Below are 17,032 nucleotides of genomic sequence, written 5' to 3'. Positions count from 1 at the left end.
TAAACACTGGGTTCCTGATTAGAGTCAGGTGTCAGTATTCCAGTTTGTATGGCTCTTGGCGCCTTCTAGAAGATCTGCTGGATCCTAACAATAACAGTGTTTTGTGGAAAAAACAACGCTCTCTAAACCAATACAAATGACATAAGCTATTGTCTCAGTATCTTGAGCTTCTGACCGTCTTAAGAAACAGTTTCACACTTGTCTGATGGAGGCGACAAATGATCCATTTTTATGACCTTGTAAATCATAAACTCAGCCCAAATCACCCCTTCCTATTATATTGATTTCTAGAAATGTTTGCAGGGTTCGATTTCCACGAGATCAGGAGCAAACAACATTCTGACTGCCTTTGCTGCCGGCACAGTTTTTAAATAGCACCATCTAATTAATGGCAGGTGCGAGTGATGAGGTACAGGTAAGGTCCTTACTGTTGGTGCCCTTTGGAGGATGGTTTTGTGCTTGATCCTAATATTAAATGTATCTTTTGACCTCTTAAAGACACAGGCAAACACCGACCTCATATCCTCTAAATCAACATGAAAGACATACTGTCTCCGTCTCATGAGCTTATTTTCCTGAGAAACTCATACTTGTCTGGTCATGGCAACAAATGATTCATATTTATCGCCTTGTAAATCGTAAACGCCTGACCGTCTATCACCCGTTCCCGGTTTAGCGGTACAACGGTGCATAATTTATACAAGGACGTATCTTGCAGCATATCAGGAACATCCTGGGTAGACAACGATCCGACAACTTTTGCCATTGGCACAGTCCTTACTGTAGGCTCCTGATTAGAGTCAGGTATGATGATATGAAACATTGGTAAGGTCCTTTCTGTTGGCGCCGTCTGGAGGACTGTGGTGTTCTTGATCCTAATATTAGAAGGTTTCATGAACTCTCAAAGACACAGGCACACACCGTTGACGTACACTCCAAATCACAAACGATATATGCTCCTTTCCTACCAGCTGTTGTTTCTGTCTTATGAGCTCCTCCTCCTGATAAACAAACTCACACTCGTCTGATCATGGCGACAAATGATCCATTTTTATCACCCTGTAAATCGTAAACTCCTTAGCGCAAATCGCCTGTTCCTAGTTTAGCGATACAACGGTGCGTAATGTATGTAGGGACATACATTTCGGTCGGTCACAACGGAATTCATGTTTGTGGATTTCTAACAATATACCGGAGGGGTGATATTCCCCAAAGGGTGATTTAACAACGATTCAGCTCGACTTTGAGAAGGTGAAAATATGAAAGCCTGAAATTGTGAGCATCCATAACCACAGGGCTGGGCTGCCGCCTCTGCCGATGGAATATTGGCTGTCATGAGAAGGATATGTAATCAATCATCAGCAAAGTCACAGCCGACGTGTAGGATACCAGTTGGTCTTAAGGGCTTGGCGGTGCGGGCGGGGCATCAGTCACATCATGTGTGACTCTGTGCTATAGAGTAAAATTGATAGACTTGAGTATGTGTGCTTTTAAAGTGCATATGATGGAGTGCAACCTACTAATTCATCCCCCCCTACATCCCCCTTGCAGCTTGAAAACTGATTTAAATGTGTGCATTCCTTGTTGCTGTTTGTTCAAAAAGTTTGCTTGGTGGTCCATTGTGCCTCCCTCACAAAAACCCAAAAGTAATTTGCATTGTCTGCACATACCATGACCACCAAAATGTACTTATAAAGACTACAGAGTCCCATAATAGAAATACCGTATAATACATATTGAAAAAGGTCACAAATATTAGTGTACAGATTTCTCTCAGTTTTTGTGGTTAATCCATTGCATAGCCAGCAGTAGTAAGTGAAATTACTTAAAAATGCTACGGTCTATGTACAGTGGATGCAACAGTTGTATCTAACCATATATATTGGAAATCTATGCTTCTTCAAAGTGACATATGAGCAGACATTTTAAACATATGGGATTCAGCCGACATTTTGGAGGTAGAGAAAACAAGCATGGTAATTGATTTTGGTGGTTGACATGAATTAAATTATCATTTAAATAATGTTGGTGTTTTTGTTGGTGATAGGAATGAGTGGAGAGGTGTTGTGAAAGGATAGTGGGGGGTTTGGACGTGTTCTAAGGGATGGGCAGGGCACCCGCATGATGCGGCAGGGGTAAACCAGTAAAAGCTGTCGGTAAGAGTGTGTTGTGTCACCCTGACCCCAGTGACATGGCCGCTTTCTTGTGTCCCGTTTCATCTGGAGGGTAGAAAGCATGACCCACTTGGGTGCCGAGGTGCTTAACCTGTTTGGGTGTTTGGGTATTTGGGTTTGCCATGGTCCAAACATTTTTGTATGAGTTTTTTGCTACTTTTTCCCTTATTTATTTTCTTTATTTTGTATGTGTTTGTCTTGCTGTCGGTCACCCCTCTCGAGGGATATGACTAGGGTAGATATATTAGATACAAACAAGCTCAAAAGTTAACCGTGGAAACAACTTAGAGTATATTTGCGTTATGACGTTACTCGTGCTTGCCACCCTGATCCTCTTTCTCGCAAATATGTGTATATACAGGTAGTTTATCGTTAGTCACCTGTCACGTAAACAATTAATTCACATTTCTCTGATCAGCACCCTGGAAACAGAAGGCAGTTCTCCAATTGGGATGAATGGACTGGTGCTTTTAAAGTGAAGCCGAAATTTCGCAATGATCCACGATATGGCGGGGAAACATTGCACCTACAAACACATACAAACTCATTCTTGTTTTTCAATACTAGTTGAGACAATACATTATTGTTCTTCCTCGCCTCTACCCTGATCATTCAGGGGACGGGAATATAGCTTAACAGTCACAGTGTCATTGTGATTTTTAAAACATTTGATTTCCAACTGGTAGGTATTTTACTGGTTGACTGAGCCTCATTCAACCAGGTTTAACAATCACAACCTGATATAGTTTTTCAATGTAGACTTAAGACCCACCTCTATTCAATAGCTTACGATTGATGCCCACCTTATACTTTTAATTTCTTGTCTATTTCTAACTGCCTGGCTGGTAGCTATATGAGGGAGAAGGACGGGTCAGCGGACCAGCATCTGGACCTGAAGCCTGCAACCAGAGATAAGAAGCTGAGTCGTTGCTGTTATGAACTTTTTGGACTATTTTACAGGCTTGACGCTTCATTGCTGTCATGCACTTTCTGGACAAATTTCAGAATATTACCGGTTGTTTTATTTTATTGAAATTCACTATGTTTTTTGTACTGTTACCCAATGCTAAATCAATTGCACACTAGTCATCCTGGTAGGGGGTTTACCACTTGTGAGGCCCCTCCTTGAAATTTCGCATTTTCCTTGTGCTGAAGGTTTTGAGTTTTTCCTTGCCCGTATGTTGGTTTAAGATCAGGGGATGGTGCAATTGTACCCTTTGCAGTTCTTTGAGAAATCTTGTGATTAAGGGCTATACAAAGAAATGTGTCTTGACTTGACTTGTATTGCAAAATCTTGTTTATCGCAAAGTTTACGTTCCAAAGAAAACAGGTGACAGGCAATATCCGTAAAGTAAAAATATTTTTTTTATAAAATGTAATACTTAAGTGTACTATCATATATTGAAAAAAAAATATTCTTTTTTCAAGCCCAAATATTAGTTTAAAAAAATGTAACGACTGTAAACTATACCTGTAAACATGTATCCATTTATTTTTGCCTAATCTTTAAGCCAGAAAGTACAACACAATGCATGATAAAAACCCTGAAGGGAGACCGTGAAAGGTGAACCCCATTATAGCTACGGATTACTGTAAATATTAAATGATAACACATTATTAAATGATAAGCATTGCAATGGCATTTATGTTGTAATTTTAGAAATGTGTATAAAACTGGTAGTCTTTGACACTAATCAGTAACAAAAAAAGTAGATCTCAGCTTAAAAAGTTGGATGACCCATGTCATAGGGAATACCAGACCCCATAATTAAACAAAAAAAAAATTGTGAACATATTTTGAAGAAAGTAACAAGTACGAAAACACACACGCGCACAAACTTGCATCTCTTATTTGTCTTGTAACTTCGACAAACGAGTTTTCTTATTTGAAATGCGATTCAAGTGGGAGAGAAAAATATAGACGTGAAGCCTTGATGTTTAAGACTTTGCAGTAACTCTCAGTCCCCCCACTGAGGCAGTCACTTGAAGCTGTTTTGCTCGGGGACATTATGGCGGCTCAGAGACCGAAAGTCTTTCAGGAACGGCTGCAGTAATAAATACCTGACTGTGTTGTTGTTTCAAAGTGCCGCTGTCCATGTCACTCGTGCTGTCAGTCAGTCCAGAACAAAAAACAACTCAAGACAAGGGTGTCAAAACTCATTTTAGACTCTCTGTGGGGCGGAAAGAAAGTAAGAAAGAAAGAAAGAAAGAAAGAAAGAAAGAAAGAAGGAAAGAAGGAAATAGAGAATGAAATATGCCGGAGATGGCTGGGATGGGCTCCAGCCCCCCCGCGACCCTAATGAGGATAAGCGGTACGGATGATGAGATGAGATGAGATATTACATTTAATTTGTACTCCTAATCATTGAATACTTATTAAATCAAAAGTTCAAAAAAATAATAGTACATCTAAAAAACATTCACAATTGTATTAAATTGCCCCTTTCATCAACAATATTTTGAGTTCCCCAATTTGTTACTGCAGAATGAGCATTGTTGACATTTACGCTCACATGCTGCATTCAACCTTTAGATGGCAGTGTATCCCAAAAAGTACAAGACCCTGTATACACTTCCTCGTAATCTACCAGTGCTACCTCTGCAATCCAACATCAGATCACAATCTCCATAACCATGGATTAGAGATATGCTTCCTGTCATGTCCTGCACGGTTGTCATGGCGCCCAGCTGGCCCCGTCTTGACACCGGCTGAGACGCATTGGACTGATTGCTTTTGGAGTACTTAAACGCTCCTTTTGGGACTGCCCGTTGCCAGACCAGTGCTTTAACTTGTTGAAGACCTGTTCATGCCTGCTTGATCTGAGCAATGCCTAGTTTGTAATTTTGATTGCCTTTAAACCTGTTTTGTTTTGTTTTTGGTCCGTTTGTGTGTTGGACAAATGTATTTCCTAATTAAAATGACAGATCGTCTACGCATATGAGTTCCGACTTCCTGCTTCCCGGTCCGTTTCCTGACTCTTTCGATTTATAAATTATTTTTACTGTACCTTTTAGATAAAGTTAGGAGAAAATAAGCACTTATTCATTCATAACTGTATTAGATTTTCTATTTTTGGGCTAGTGTTTCTTTCACATTTTCAGTTTCACCGCAAATTTTCATTTCAGTGTATCCCTGTTTGCCATGGATTTCTCCGGATTTTGCTATACACCCGGGCGCTGTCTGTGTGTTTTGCAACCCCGAAAAAGAACATCATGTTTACGAAACTGTGCCAAATCCGTGGACATTGTCGGCTGGCACATCTCGAGCATCGAACCGTAATCCCGGAAGCCAGTTTGGGTTTTCAGCCAATCCAAATGTTTTTTCTCTGGCGGCCACATACAGAGAAGATGAAAGCTGCAAGGGCTGCATCGATAGTCATGCATTTATATATGTTTTTATCTTATGTATTAGTTTTGTTATAGTTATAAGTAGGTATACGTTTTACAATTGTGCCAAAATAATGGTCTATAAATTATGCTAATATAATTTGAAAAGGTTATCTTTTTTGTCATTGATATTAACGTTTTGCAACATTATTTGCCAAGAGATTAGAGATGGCACTCCAGGGTAAAGCATCTAACAAAGAATTGGAAAAGAAAAATGATAAAAGACTGTCAGGATAAATAGGCAAAAAAAAATAGTTACAACGTAGTGCTTAGAAAAATGGAATGAAAAAGAAGAGTGCATCATAACACTGGTGCAATGAATGAAGTGCAGTATCATTTTGCAGCAAAAATAAAGAAATAAAATGTCACAAGCAGGGTTGGTTAGGGTTACTTTAACTGTATTACTTTCAATTACTTTTGGATTACTCCAATACCAAATATGCTAATAAAAGACAAAAGAAACTAAATATGAATAAAATTACTAAATTTCGTGCAGGCTTTGGGAGTAACGAAATACACGGAACGGCAAAAATTATGTTGGCAAGCTGTTTGGATTTATTTTCATTTTGATTTGTCACATTTTATGTTAGTTTTGCCGGAGATCAAAGAGATCAAAGCCAGGAGAGAAAGCTTACCACGTGTTTTGAGTCATAATTTTATTCATTTGTTAGTATGCGTTTTTCAGCTACTTATTCATCGCACTTAATAATAATAATAGTCCTCTTTTGTTAATGGTAAGAAAAAATGGAGGCAGCTAGTTTCTCAACCTCAGCTCTTACATGCTTTTGTAAAGACGACGTATTCCATAAAACAAAATCTCTTTTGTTGTCTTCTTATTTAAGAAGCTGCTGCAGGCCCAAATGTGGCCTACTTTTTAGTTTACCTTTTCCTTGTGGCGGTTGCTTACATATTACAAAAAGAGATTAAAATATATCTAGTGCCGATGCATGCATGGCGTAGTGCAGTGTTTTGAATTAATGATGTAATTTGGCAGGGTAGAAAGACCAAATGGACTGAAAATAAGTGTGTGTATTCATCTGATGAAAAAATAGAAGTGAAAGTGTGTCCATTCAAGTGTGAGAGTTTAAATATGAATCAACAACAGCAGGCACAGCTTGATTTCGAAGGCTACGAAGAAAACTTATTTTATCCAACTCATTGACTGAAAACTTTGATTAATTGAAAAATCTGATCCAATCAAACCCAGACTATGACTTCAACTTTATTGTCAAATATCCTAAATGCACAACATACACTATACATGAAATAACTTCCTCTTCCCAGCGTGCAAACACGCAAAAAATCATATACAAATACTTATTAAAATGACAAATAACAACGAGGTAAAAAAGTATCCAACCATCCATTTTCTGCGCTGCTTATCCCCACAAGTTATTTGGCTTTAAGTTACCTGTAGCAGCAATATGGCTGACAAATATGCCCCTCCCCTACCACTCACCCAATCAAATTAATCTGTGTGCTTGGCTGGCGTTTCCGGAAGGGGGATTACCCCATGTGCGGTCCCTTCTTAAGGTGTCTTTATTTTTATCATGCTGAGGATTTTGAGTTATTCCTTGCCCTCATGTAGGTTTTAGATCAGGGGATGGTGTAATAATGGTCTGTGGTTTGCAATAATCTGTGGTCTGTGCTGTCATGGTTGCCGATTGAGCGTAGCTGCGGCGGCTTAATTGGCACCAACAGCCCGGACAGCTGATTTGTGGACACTGTTTTTAAACCCTTCCTCTTGGAAGCCGTCAGATCGTTATGCGAGCTGTTGCCTTCAGCTCAGTTAGCCTTTTCGTCCAAATTCGTTCCTGCCCTGCTTTTCTCTGCCTGATCTGTGTTGCCAACCTGTTTCCGGACCTGCCTGCCTTTTACCTGACCAGTTTCGACCCGTTACCTGCCCGCCTCCTGCTACCGACCTCGCTTATGAACTCGACACAGCCTTTGATCTCCAGTCCCGGCCAACGACTTGCTACTCCTGCCTGTCTTCGATCCTCCTCGCCAGACATGGTAGTGCCACTTCCGGATCGCTCGCTTCTTTTGTCCGTCAGCCATCGGATCGTGGAAGCAAGCCTTACTCTCCCTCTATATCAATAAAAACTGAGAAAAAGAGCGCTATTGGGTCCTGTGTCCGTTTCTGGTCTGTGGCATGTGCAGCCCTTTGAGACTCTTTGTGATTAAGGGCGTCACAAATAAACATGACTTGATAAGAGTCGCGTGGGTGCTGGAGCCCATACCAGCTATTTTTGGGCAGTCGGCAAGGGACACCCTGAGCTGGTTGCCAGCCAGTCACAGAGAGAATTCACTAGGGACAATTATAATAGTCCAAATTAACCTGACATGCATGTTTTTGGAATGTGGGAGGAAACCCATGCAGGCAAAGGGAGAACATGCAGACTCCACGCGGGGAGGCTGCAGTAGCTAGAGTCAAATCTAAGACATCCGCACCGTGGAGCTCTGAGCTAACCAACTAATTAACAACTAAAATAAGGTTTAGAATAGACAATATGAACAAAGCATAAGCTGGAATCTTAATTTCGCGTTAGTTTCGCAAAAGGCAAAAGAGTGTAAGAGGTGGTGCAGGGAGAGAGAGAGTTTCAAGTCCTGACAGTCTGATGAAAAAAAGCTGTCCTTGAGCCTTCTGGTTTTGGCTCCGGGACTCCCCACTCTTTTCTCTGAGGGACACACGGTGAAGAGGCTGTTGAGTTTTTCCTTGCCCGCATGCCGGTTTCAGATCAGGGGGTGGTGTAATTGTAACCCATGCAGTCCTTTGAAAGATTTTGTGATGTATGGCTATACAAATAAATGTAACCTGACTTAAATTGACTTCTGTAGTTATGTTAGTGGAATAAAAACTGGTTTGGTGTAAAAGCAAATAAAGAAAACTGGGTGTCCATATATCCAATCAGATATTTTCTTTGTTCTATTTTTCTTTACCAAAAAAATATAAATATAATTCAGTTATCCAAGTTAAATGTCAAACTATGAAGTGAAAAACAAGTGCAAACTGATTTCTCTTTTTCACACAAATCCGGCATTTTAAACCGAGGTGTGTCTACTGTTTCTATTCACTCTGGGGATGGAAAAGGCTCCCTGGTGAAGCGTGGCCGGCAGCGTTGCGGCTGAAATCTCAGCATGTGGACACCTAATAAACTTCAAACTCTTCCCTGGCTTTGTTGAAGCAAAAAGTACATCTGCGGGCGGATCAGGGGAGGTCATGTATGCATTGCCGCTCCTGTGAGTTGGCATCTAGGCATCCTGCTTCATTTCTCATTGCTCAATGGAAGCCTCAAGCCAACTTGTGCAAGTAGCATTAAATGAGAGCCGTGGCCTGCTGTGTAGTAGGCGAGATAGTCGGTGAGTTCTTCTGAGACCGAAACGAGTTCACGTGTGGATTCATCCCTTGTCCTCGTTAGGTTCTGGATGAACTGGGCCTTATCTCCAAAATATACTCCGGGCAAGAATAAGTGGTCTCCTGACTCCTATACAATACAGTGGAACCTCGGTTTTCGAACGCCTCTCAGTTCGAACAAATCGGTTCTGGACCAAGAATTTCGAGAAATTCTTGCTTCGCTTTTCGTTCAAAAAATCGGAGTTTGAACGCTGGTACCCTAGGGGCGATGCTGAGCGGCGTACGGGTGTAGATTGCCCCCACCCCTCGTGAAGAACTGTTGTCATGTGACCGCACACTTATTTTTGCTTTCGTTTTTAATATCGGTGAACGGAGTGTTTTAGCCCCTAATTATGCCTCCGAAGAAGGTCGGTGCAAGCAGCAAAGTTGCTACAGGATAAAAAAGAAGAGTAGTGCGTACAACTATTGCATTTAAGAAAGAAATAATAGCAAAATGAAGAAGGTGTGCGAGTTTCCCTTCTTTCGAGGGAATAGAGCATGGCTTCTGCAGACCACCACAAAGGTAAGAAATCCTATTCATAATTATTTTCTTCATCCTTTAACCGCTCACCACTTTTTGTGGAGACCCGGGTGCTAAATGACGTGTAAACGGCCTGATTTTTTTATTTTTAGACGTTCATGTTAGCGTAATCTTTCGTACGGAAGATTACGCTAACGTGAACGTACGATTAGCCGGGGTTAGCTTCATGTTTACGTTCATGGTAAACATTCAGGGTGTTGGAACGGATTAAAACGATTTTACATTGCTTTTAATGGAAAAAACGATTTTCAGTGATCGGATAAATCGGTTTTCGAACAGGGTTCTGGAACGGATTATGGTCGAGAACCGAGGTTCCACTGTATTTAGAAACAATACAGGAGACCCCCAGGATAGGACATTAATCTGATCTGAGGTAGAGTGAAATTACAGTATGGCGGGTCATAGAAACCTTGGGTAATTAATGAATGTAATCTGACCACTGGCACCCCAGGCAAACTGAAAAAAAACAAAAACTGGAATTGAATTGTCTTTATTGTCATTGATATCAACGTTATGAAACAATGTAGGCAACGAGATTAGACATGGAACTCCTGGGTGAACATTCCATAAAGATTTCAAAGTGGATAAAAAACATAAAAAGACTATCAGGACCGGAAGAGTTGCTTCCCTCACCGTGCTTTGTTTGGGTTTAATTATATCTTTCAGGACAAATTTCTGTTTTCTCTATTTTATAACTTCCGTCTCTGATACCGACTAAAAATACTGTTATAATGTGATGGACTGATTTTTTCATATATTATCAGGGTTGGGTAGGGTTACTTTAACAGGATTACTTTCAATTACTTTTGGATTACTCCAATACCAAATATGCTAGTAAAAGACAAAAGAAACTAAATATGAATAAAATTACTAAATTTTGTGCAGGCTTGGGGAGTAACGGAATACATGGAACAGCATAAATGATGTTGGCAAGCTGTTTGGATTTATTTTCACTTTGTTTCTGTCGCATTTTATGTTAGTTTTGTCGGAGATCAAAGAGATCAAAGCCAGGAGAGAAAGCTTACCACGTGTTGTGAGTCATAATTTGATTCATATTTAGTTTATTTTGTCTTTTATTAGACTATTTGGAATTGGAGTAATCCAAAAGTAATTGAAAGTAATCCAGTTAATGTAACCCTACCCAACCCTGTATATTATTGATATGGCTGTTGGTCTAGTGGTTAAGGTGCTCTCACTCTCACGACCCAGGTTCGATTACTGTTGCATTCAATGTTGTGCGATTGTGTTCAGAAATATTTCATCGACTGATTTATCAATCATTGCTGTAAAACATCCTGTACAGCGTGCGCACAAAGTTTGAGTTCTTTTTTAGCTTAAAAATATGCACATTATACACAAATATATTCAGTCCTACTTATGTCTTACACACACCTATATGATTTTGTAACCTTTTAAGGTTAGTAGACACTCAATATAAGGGTGAAGACACCTATGGATTTCAAACTTGCAAGAAGAACAAGAGAGACATTCCAATTGGTTCACAAAGCCTTTCCCTGAGACATTTATTTTTGTTAAGTCTCCTCGGTTACAAAAGCAGATCTGCCCTAAAGGGTGTTGACATGAAAAAACTGAAACATAATTTGCTGAGTGACAATGATGTAAACATGTAAGAATGGTCAATACAAGAGTGCAAAAACACTGATTCATGACAACCAACTGAAATCTTATGTAATGCCCTTTGAAGTTGTCCAATATTAGAAACAGAGTCAATTTATCAAAGGAAAAATAAAGTTTTAGCTGGTACAGCGGAGTTTGTGCGTGGATGCAAGGAGGCGGTGCTGGTTAATGGCAGATTATATAAGATCAGAGAAGTTAGAAACTCGGGCGAATATTGCGGCTGCTAAATTCTTTAGTTTATTCAAGACAACATTCAGCGAGGACCTTAAATTTAACTAGATGATGATCAGAACTAAAGTTAGTATATGGTAACACCGTCTTCTCGAGTCAGTACAAAGTCCAGTGTGTTTCCATTTCTGAGACGGCAAATCAATCAATTGATTGAAACAGAATGTGTAAATTAGAGACCAAAACAGTCAGCAAACTGAGTGGAACATTGATGTTAATGTTATCGTCCCTCATAATTATTATTTTGTTTGTATAGGTTACTAGTTCAGACAACAGTTCAGAAAATTCTTCTTAGAAAATGCCCGGAAGAAACCCAATCCTGTGAGTTTATTAAAAAAAAACATTTAAAATACGTTGGGTTTTTGCGTACAAGGAGACAACCCCAATCTTCGTAAGCTTCTCGTGAAGCGAGGCTAGGTTTTGGGGCGGTAATGCACCAAGATGTTGGTGCCAACTGCGATTAAACTTGGAGTAGAAAAAGAAGAGGCCAAGATTTTGTAAAAAAGTTTGCGATGTAGAAATAAATTCAGATTTATTACGGAAGACACTCGCTTGTTTTCACAATAGAAAAGCACATAATGATTTTTGGCTATCTCTAAGCACAAAAAAAACAGACAACCAATAAAAAAGTACAGAAAATATAGTAGTTGTAGTTTGGGAGAGATGCTATCCACCTCTCATCCCCCAAAAAGTTGCGTGGCGACCACTGAGCAATACATCTTGACAATAAGGTGAAAATAATCCCCAAAACGGTTTCTTTGAAGCGAGGTCACCATTGTTTAGCTGCAAGACTCTCAAGGCAACTGAATTGGATTTTTGGATTTATTTATTTTTCATATGGATTTTCATAATGAACAACAAACCCGTATATTTATGAAAATTAGGCACGGATAAAAAAATAAAAATATGTGAATCATGGGAAAAAATGTTTGGGAAGGTAAAAAATACTATATCAAGATCTCAGCTCGATCAAGTGGAATGTTTCCCTGGATGCATACTGGCCATTCACAATCCCATTTCCCCCTCATCAAATTGCTTTTGTTTTGGAATTCTGCCACAGTTTAGCCAATGACAATAACCGATGAGGCCTCTTGGCTTTCACTGTGAGTGTCCTCTCCCCTTCGGAGGCATCATAATGGCTGTAATCACAACTGCCACTTTGAAACCGATTACACATTGATCAAATTTCAAACTGTCATTCCTGAATCATAAACACAAAAGCTCAATCCATTCGCAACTTGTCTGTGTTTCATTTCTGTCTGACACTATCATGACAGTTTTCATTGCTACCCCTGAAAGAATGGTGCCCCGTGCGAGGGTTCTGCTTTTCAAACGCTTGACTCACACCTTTCCCTGGAGAGGACAGAACATGTCAAACCAGCCTACTGCAACCGAGGAAACAGGAGCAAAACAACTGCCCATAGACTCACAACCAGGTGTATAATGTATTTCCCGGAATACGATGTGCACATCAAAATTCCAAATTGGACAGAAATTTGAAAAAGTGCCTTATAACATGTTGTGCCTTATACACCGCAAAATATTGTGGGTATGAGTGCCGTGTGTTACCACACGAGGTTTACGGTATACTACCGTCTTTGTAAAATGACTGTTTATTGAAATATATCGCTGACCAATATCTCAAAACATTCTATACAACGGAATCGAACCTGAGTCGATATTTAGTTTATTTTGTCTTTTATTAGCATATATGGTATTGGAGTAATCCAAAAGTAATTAAAAGTAATCCAGGTAAAGTAACCCTACTCAACCCTGTGTGTATGTTAATAGGAGATCCTGTACAGTACTTTAGTGAAATACAATCTGTTTTAACCATTTTCTAACATTCATGTCTGGCACTGTAAAGATAGCATAATAACGACATTAAATTGAATGGCTTTTTTAGGTCATCTGTATCATTGGTGGTCCAGTGGTTTAGTGTTGGCGCTCTGACTGCTGTGACCTGAGTACGACTTCCGTTTCACACTATATTATGTGACTTTGGTCCTCAAGGTCTGTCGATTGATCAATCATTGCACATATAAGTCGTGTAGTACCGCACGCGTAAAAGTACTGTATGCATTTGTAATCTTACCCACCGCATTTTGTGACGCATATAAAGCACACCCAGTTATCAGGCACACCATATAATTTCTGTCCGATTTGGGGTTTTTAGGTGTTCCTTATAAAAGGGAAAATACAGAAAATAATTCTGATGTTTTACAGGTTTTAACAGACTAGTTTAATTAATATCCTATTTTTATCATCAAAGAAATATGCTACAGGATTAATAGATATTTTTGAGATAATTTGTCAAAATACAAAAATGTTCAAACCATTTCTGTAAGAAATGTTCGCTGCTAGCACCAAAACCCAAACTGAGATTACAGGATATCATCACTCATTGTTGTACAGTGCAGAAAATACTGTAATTCAGTGATAACATAAAAATGTACACTCAGGGTTCGGTGTTGGTGATGCAATTCTGGGATCCTGTGCAATTATTAGAAAAATCGTCCCCTTACCACGTGAAAATGTCTAATTGTTGATTAAATATTGACTACAGTTCACCTCTGCGTCACGGAATCGATGCTTCAAAAGAAATCAGATCGAGCTGGTTGTTGTCATGCTCCCCATAATTCTGAATCCACATCAAAGTGGAAGGACATCTGAATGCGAGTGATCGCTTTAAGGATGTTTTTTTCTAAGCTTAGCTCCAACACCTTCATTAAACTCCATTTGTACTCTGTTGGCTTTTGGCCACTTCTTTATTACGTTAATATATCACGGAAATACCTTCTACCTCAAGTCTTTTCCCATAACAGTCGAGTTTATTGTTACCAATATTGATGCGTTTACCTCCAGAATACGACATTAATCCATTCTGAGGTGGGAATCGCAAAGTGAAATTGCAGTACGGTGGGGGATATAAACCTATAGTAATTAGCTAATGCACTCAGATCAACCGACATTAAAACAAAAACAAAAATAACAGTAATCCCTCGGTTATCACGGTTATTGGGACTAGACTTTCCACAGAAATTGCAAATCCGTGAAGTTGCCTCTCATATCCGCAAAAAAATCCAAGGGTGAAAACTCACCTTGAGATGACATCCTTAAAGAGTATACATCCGTAACAAAATAAGAACTATAGATCTACAAATAAAAACACATAAAACTTATTTGGAGTTATGCGCCTGGCTGTCTGACTGACAGCATACACCAGCCAATCACAGTCACGCACACAGACAGTCACGTCCTAACAACACACAAAGCACTCCCTAACCTCCCCTTGGACAATTCAATTAAAAATCCGTGAAACAGTGAACCAGCGATAACCGAAGCTCGAAGTAGCGAGGGGTCTTCGTACACTGTGATTTCCAGACTACAAATCCCGCCCGATTTAAAGCTGCATGCGCAGTTTTAAGAATTATTTTAAGCTACAGGCTTAAAACCAGTGCACAACTGGTGCCAAACGCATGGGGTATTTGGCAGAAACGTATTTGCCTGCAGAACATCAATGGTGCCCTGCCTCTCCATACCTGGAGCAGTTTTCAGCTCTAATTTAAATTGTTTGTGTCATGTGTTTTTGGATCATGTGACCATTTAAGATGTCCACACTAGGCAAAATAGTGCCAGATTGCAACACAGATATTTTTGTGCTGTTGTTTTTGGCGGTCATCAACTTGCAAATACTTTTATGCTCTCAGAAGACTTTGTTGCCTTAATCGCCACCTTATTCTTAGTCATTGTCACAATCCTTGCTTGGTAATGTTTATTTTCCATAATGAAAGTGATAATGCATGTACCGTCTTTGTATTTTTTGATAATCGCAAGTCTCTTTTCCATGGTTATAAATTTCTACTTCACGGGTTGACATTTAACTTGTATAACAAGATAATGTTGTACGTAGTATTTTACAAATGGATGAACTATTTTTAAGGGTTTGAGGTGTGATTTTACGAGAGTAATTCAAATATACCAGCGATGCCCTCAACCGGATTTCCCTGTGAGGCGTTGTTTGCAGAAAACGCATGTTCAGGGTGCCCGCCTCGACTGGTGCTGCAGCGCCATGAATTTTTTATAGCGGTGTGAAAAGGTTGATGATGAGCAGAGACAGCTTCATAATGCGCTCCCTGGAGATGGCCAACAACATTTGCAGCCTGGAATCACGGGGCCCTCGGCCGCTACAAGAAACTGCCCACAGTCACCCGGGGGAGCATGCACGAGCTGGCCAATTGTCCATTAAAAAACTGGTTTATTCTGTGAAGGATTTTCAAAGAGCGTATACTGAGAGTACGTTGACGATTAAATGAATAGAAGCGCGACCTGCGGCCCTCCCACGACGGTGTTTGTAGAGAAAAAAAATGTGTGAAAGTAAATGCATTTTTCTGGAGAGCATCCAAGAACAATACAAAACAAATCAGTCACAGAGCTTTAAAATACTGACTAATGTCTTTATTTTCTTTTTAAGGTCAGGACTTGCTGCCAAGGCATAAGTGTCTGAAGCCATCCATAAAACACATACTGATATTTTCCAAGTGCATTTATGGCCCAAGGCAACTTTGAACGATGACCACTTGCACATACTTTATTTAACATGAAAACTATCAATGCTAAGAAAGACTGGTACAACGAAACAAAGAGGTGCCCCCGTGTGGCGTGGTGTCATATCCCAGACTCGTACAGTCTATTAACATAACAAAAAAAAAGCAGCTAAATAAAAGAAACATGGAACGGTAGTGCCCCTGACCCAGGGCCTTCCTTCACAAAGCAGCTGGGAATATGCTCCCCTTTTTGAGCAGAGATCGCAGGCTGGTGACTCCACAATCACCCAGCTGAACAGGTTGAATGGGCTCGGTAGTATATCTTAGACAGCCAGAATCAGGAATTGTAATCGATGGGGCTCAGCTTTCCTCAACTCTGCCCAGGACACCTGGCAGTCCACTGCATGCTCCCATCTTGTCCAGGCTCCCTGCTGCTGCATTCCAACAGTCCTACTGCCCCGTTCCACCTCTACTTCTGCCAGCACCTCTTGCTGGACCAGAAAATTCCGGACCTTCCCCTTTGTCCTGTCCGTGAGTCACTGTCCCTACCTGTGCCCTGTGCCGTAGCCTCAAGTCAGCCACATCCACAGCCTTTGCTGCCTTCCACCTCTGATTTTAGATAATCAACACAAAAAAACGGTGTATTTGATTAGTTTTCTCATTCATTCCCCCAAGAAAACCTACCAATATCTTACGTTTCACAAACATATATCCAGGTCCAAAAATTGCCTTAAAAGTAGGCAAAATAATGAGTATTCTTACAATTGTAATAGTTTACGTAAATTGTGAACTACCATACACATGTGTTTTAAAAATTGGATGTGCTTATCAAAAACAGAACAGGTTAAAGAATAAAATCAGTGTAAAGTGAAATTATGTTTTGGGGGGTAATTTAACATTCTGTATCCGTCCAGCCCTCTCCCCGTAATCCTGTAAAGAGTACAAACAATTCACTTTTTTCTCTGAACATTTAGGTTAAAAGTTAAAAAAACATTTGACATTTTTGAGTGTGGTTGAACTTCATTTATAATCAGGAAAAATAATAGAAATTAAAATTAGGATTAAAAATGTAGGATATAAAATATAGAATAATGAAAGTATCGAATTCAAAAGTTAAAAAAAA

This window comes from Urocampus carinirostris, chromosome 5 (assembly GCF_059441175.1).
Source record: "Urocampus carinirostris isolate Australia breed hairy pipefish chromosome 5, RoL_Ucar_1.0, whole genome shotgun sequence".
NCBI lineage: Eukaryota > Metazoa > Chordata > Actinopteri > Syngnathiformes > Syngnathidae > Urocampus > Urocampus carinirostris.
The sequence above is the reverse complement of the archived record's forward strand: the minus strand, read 5'-3'. Positions refer to the sequence as shown.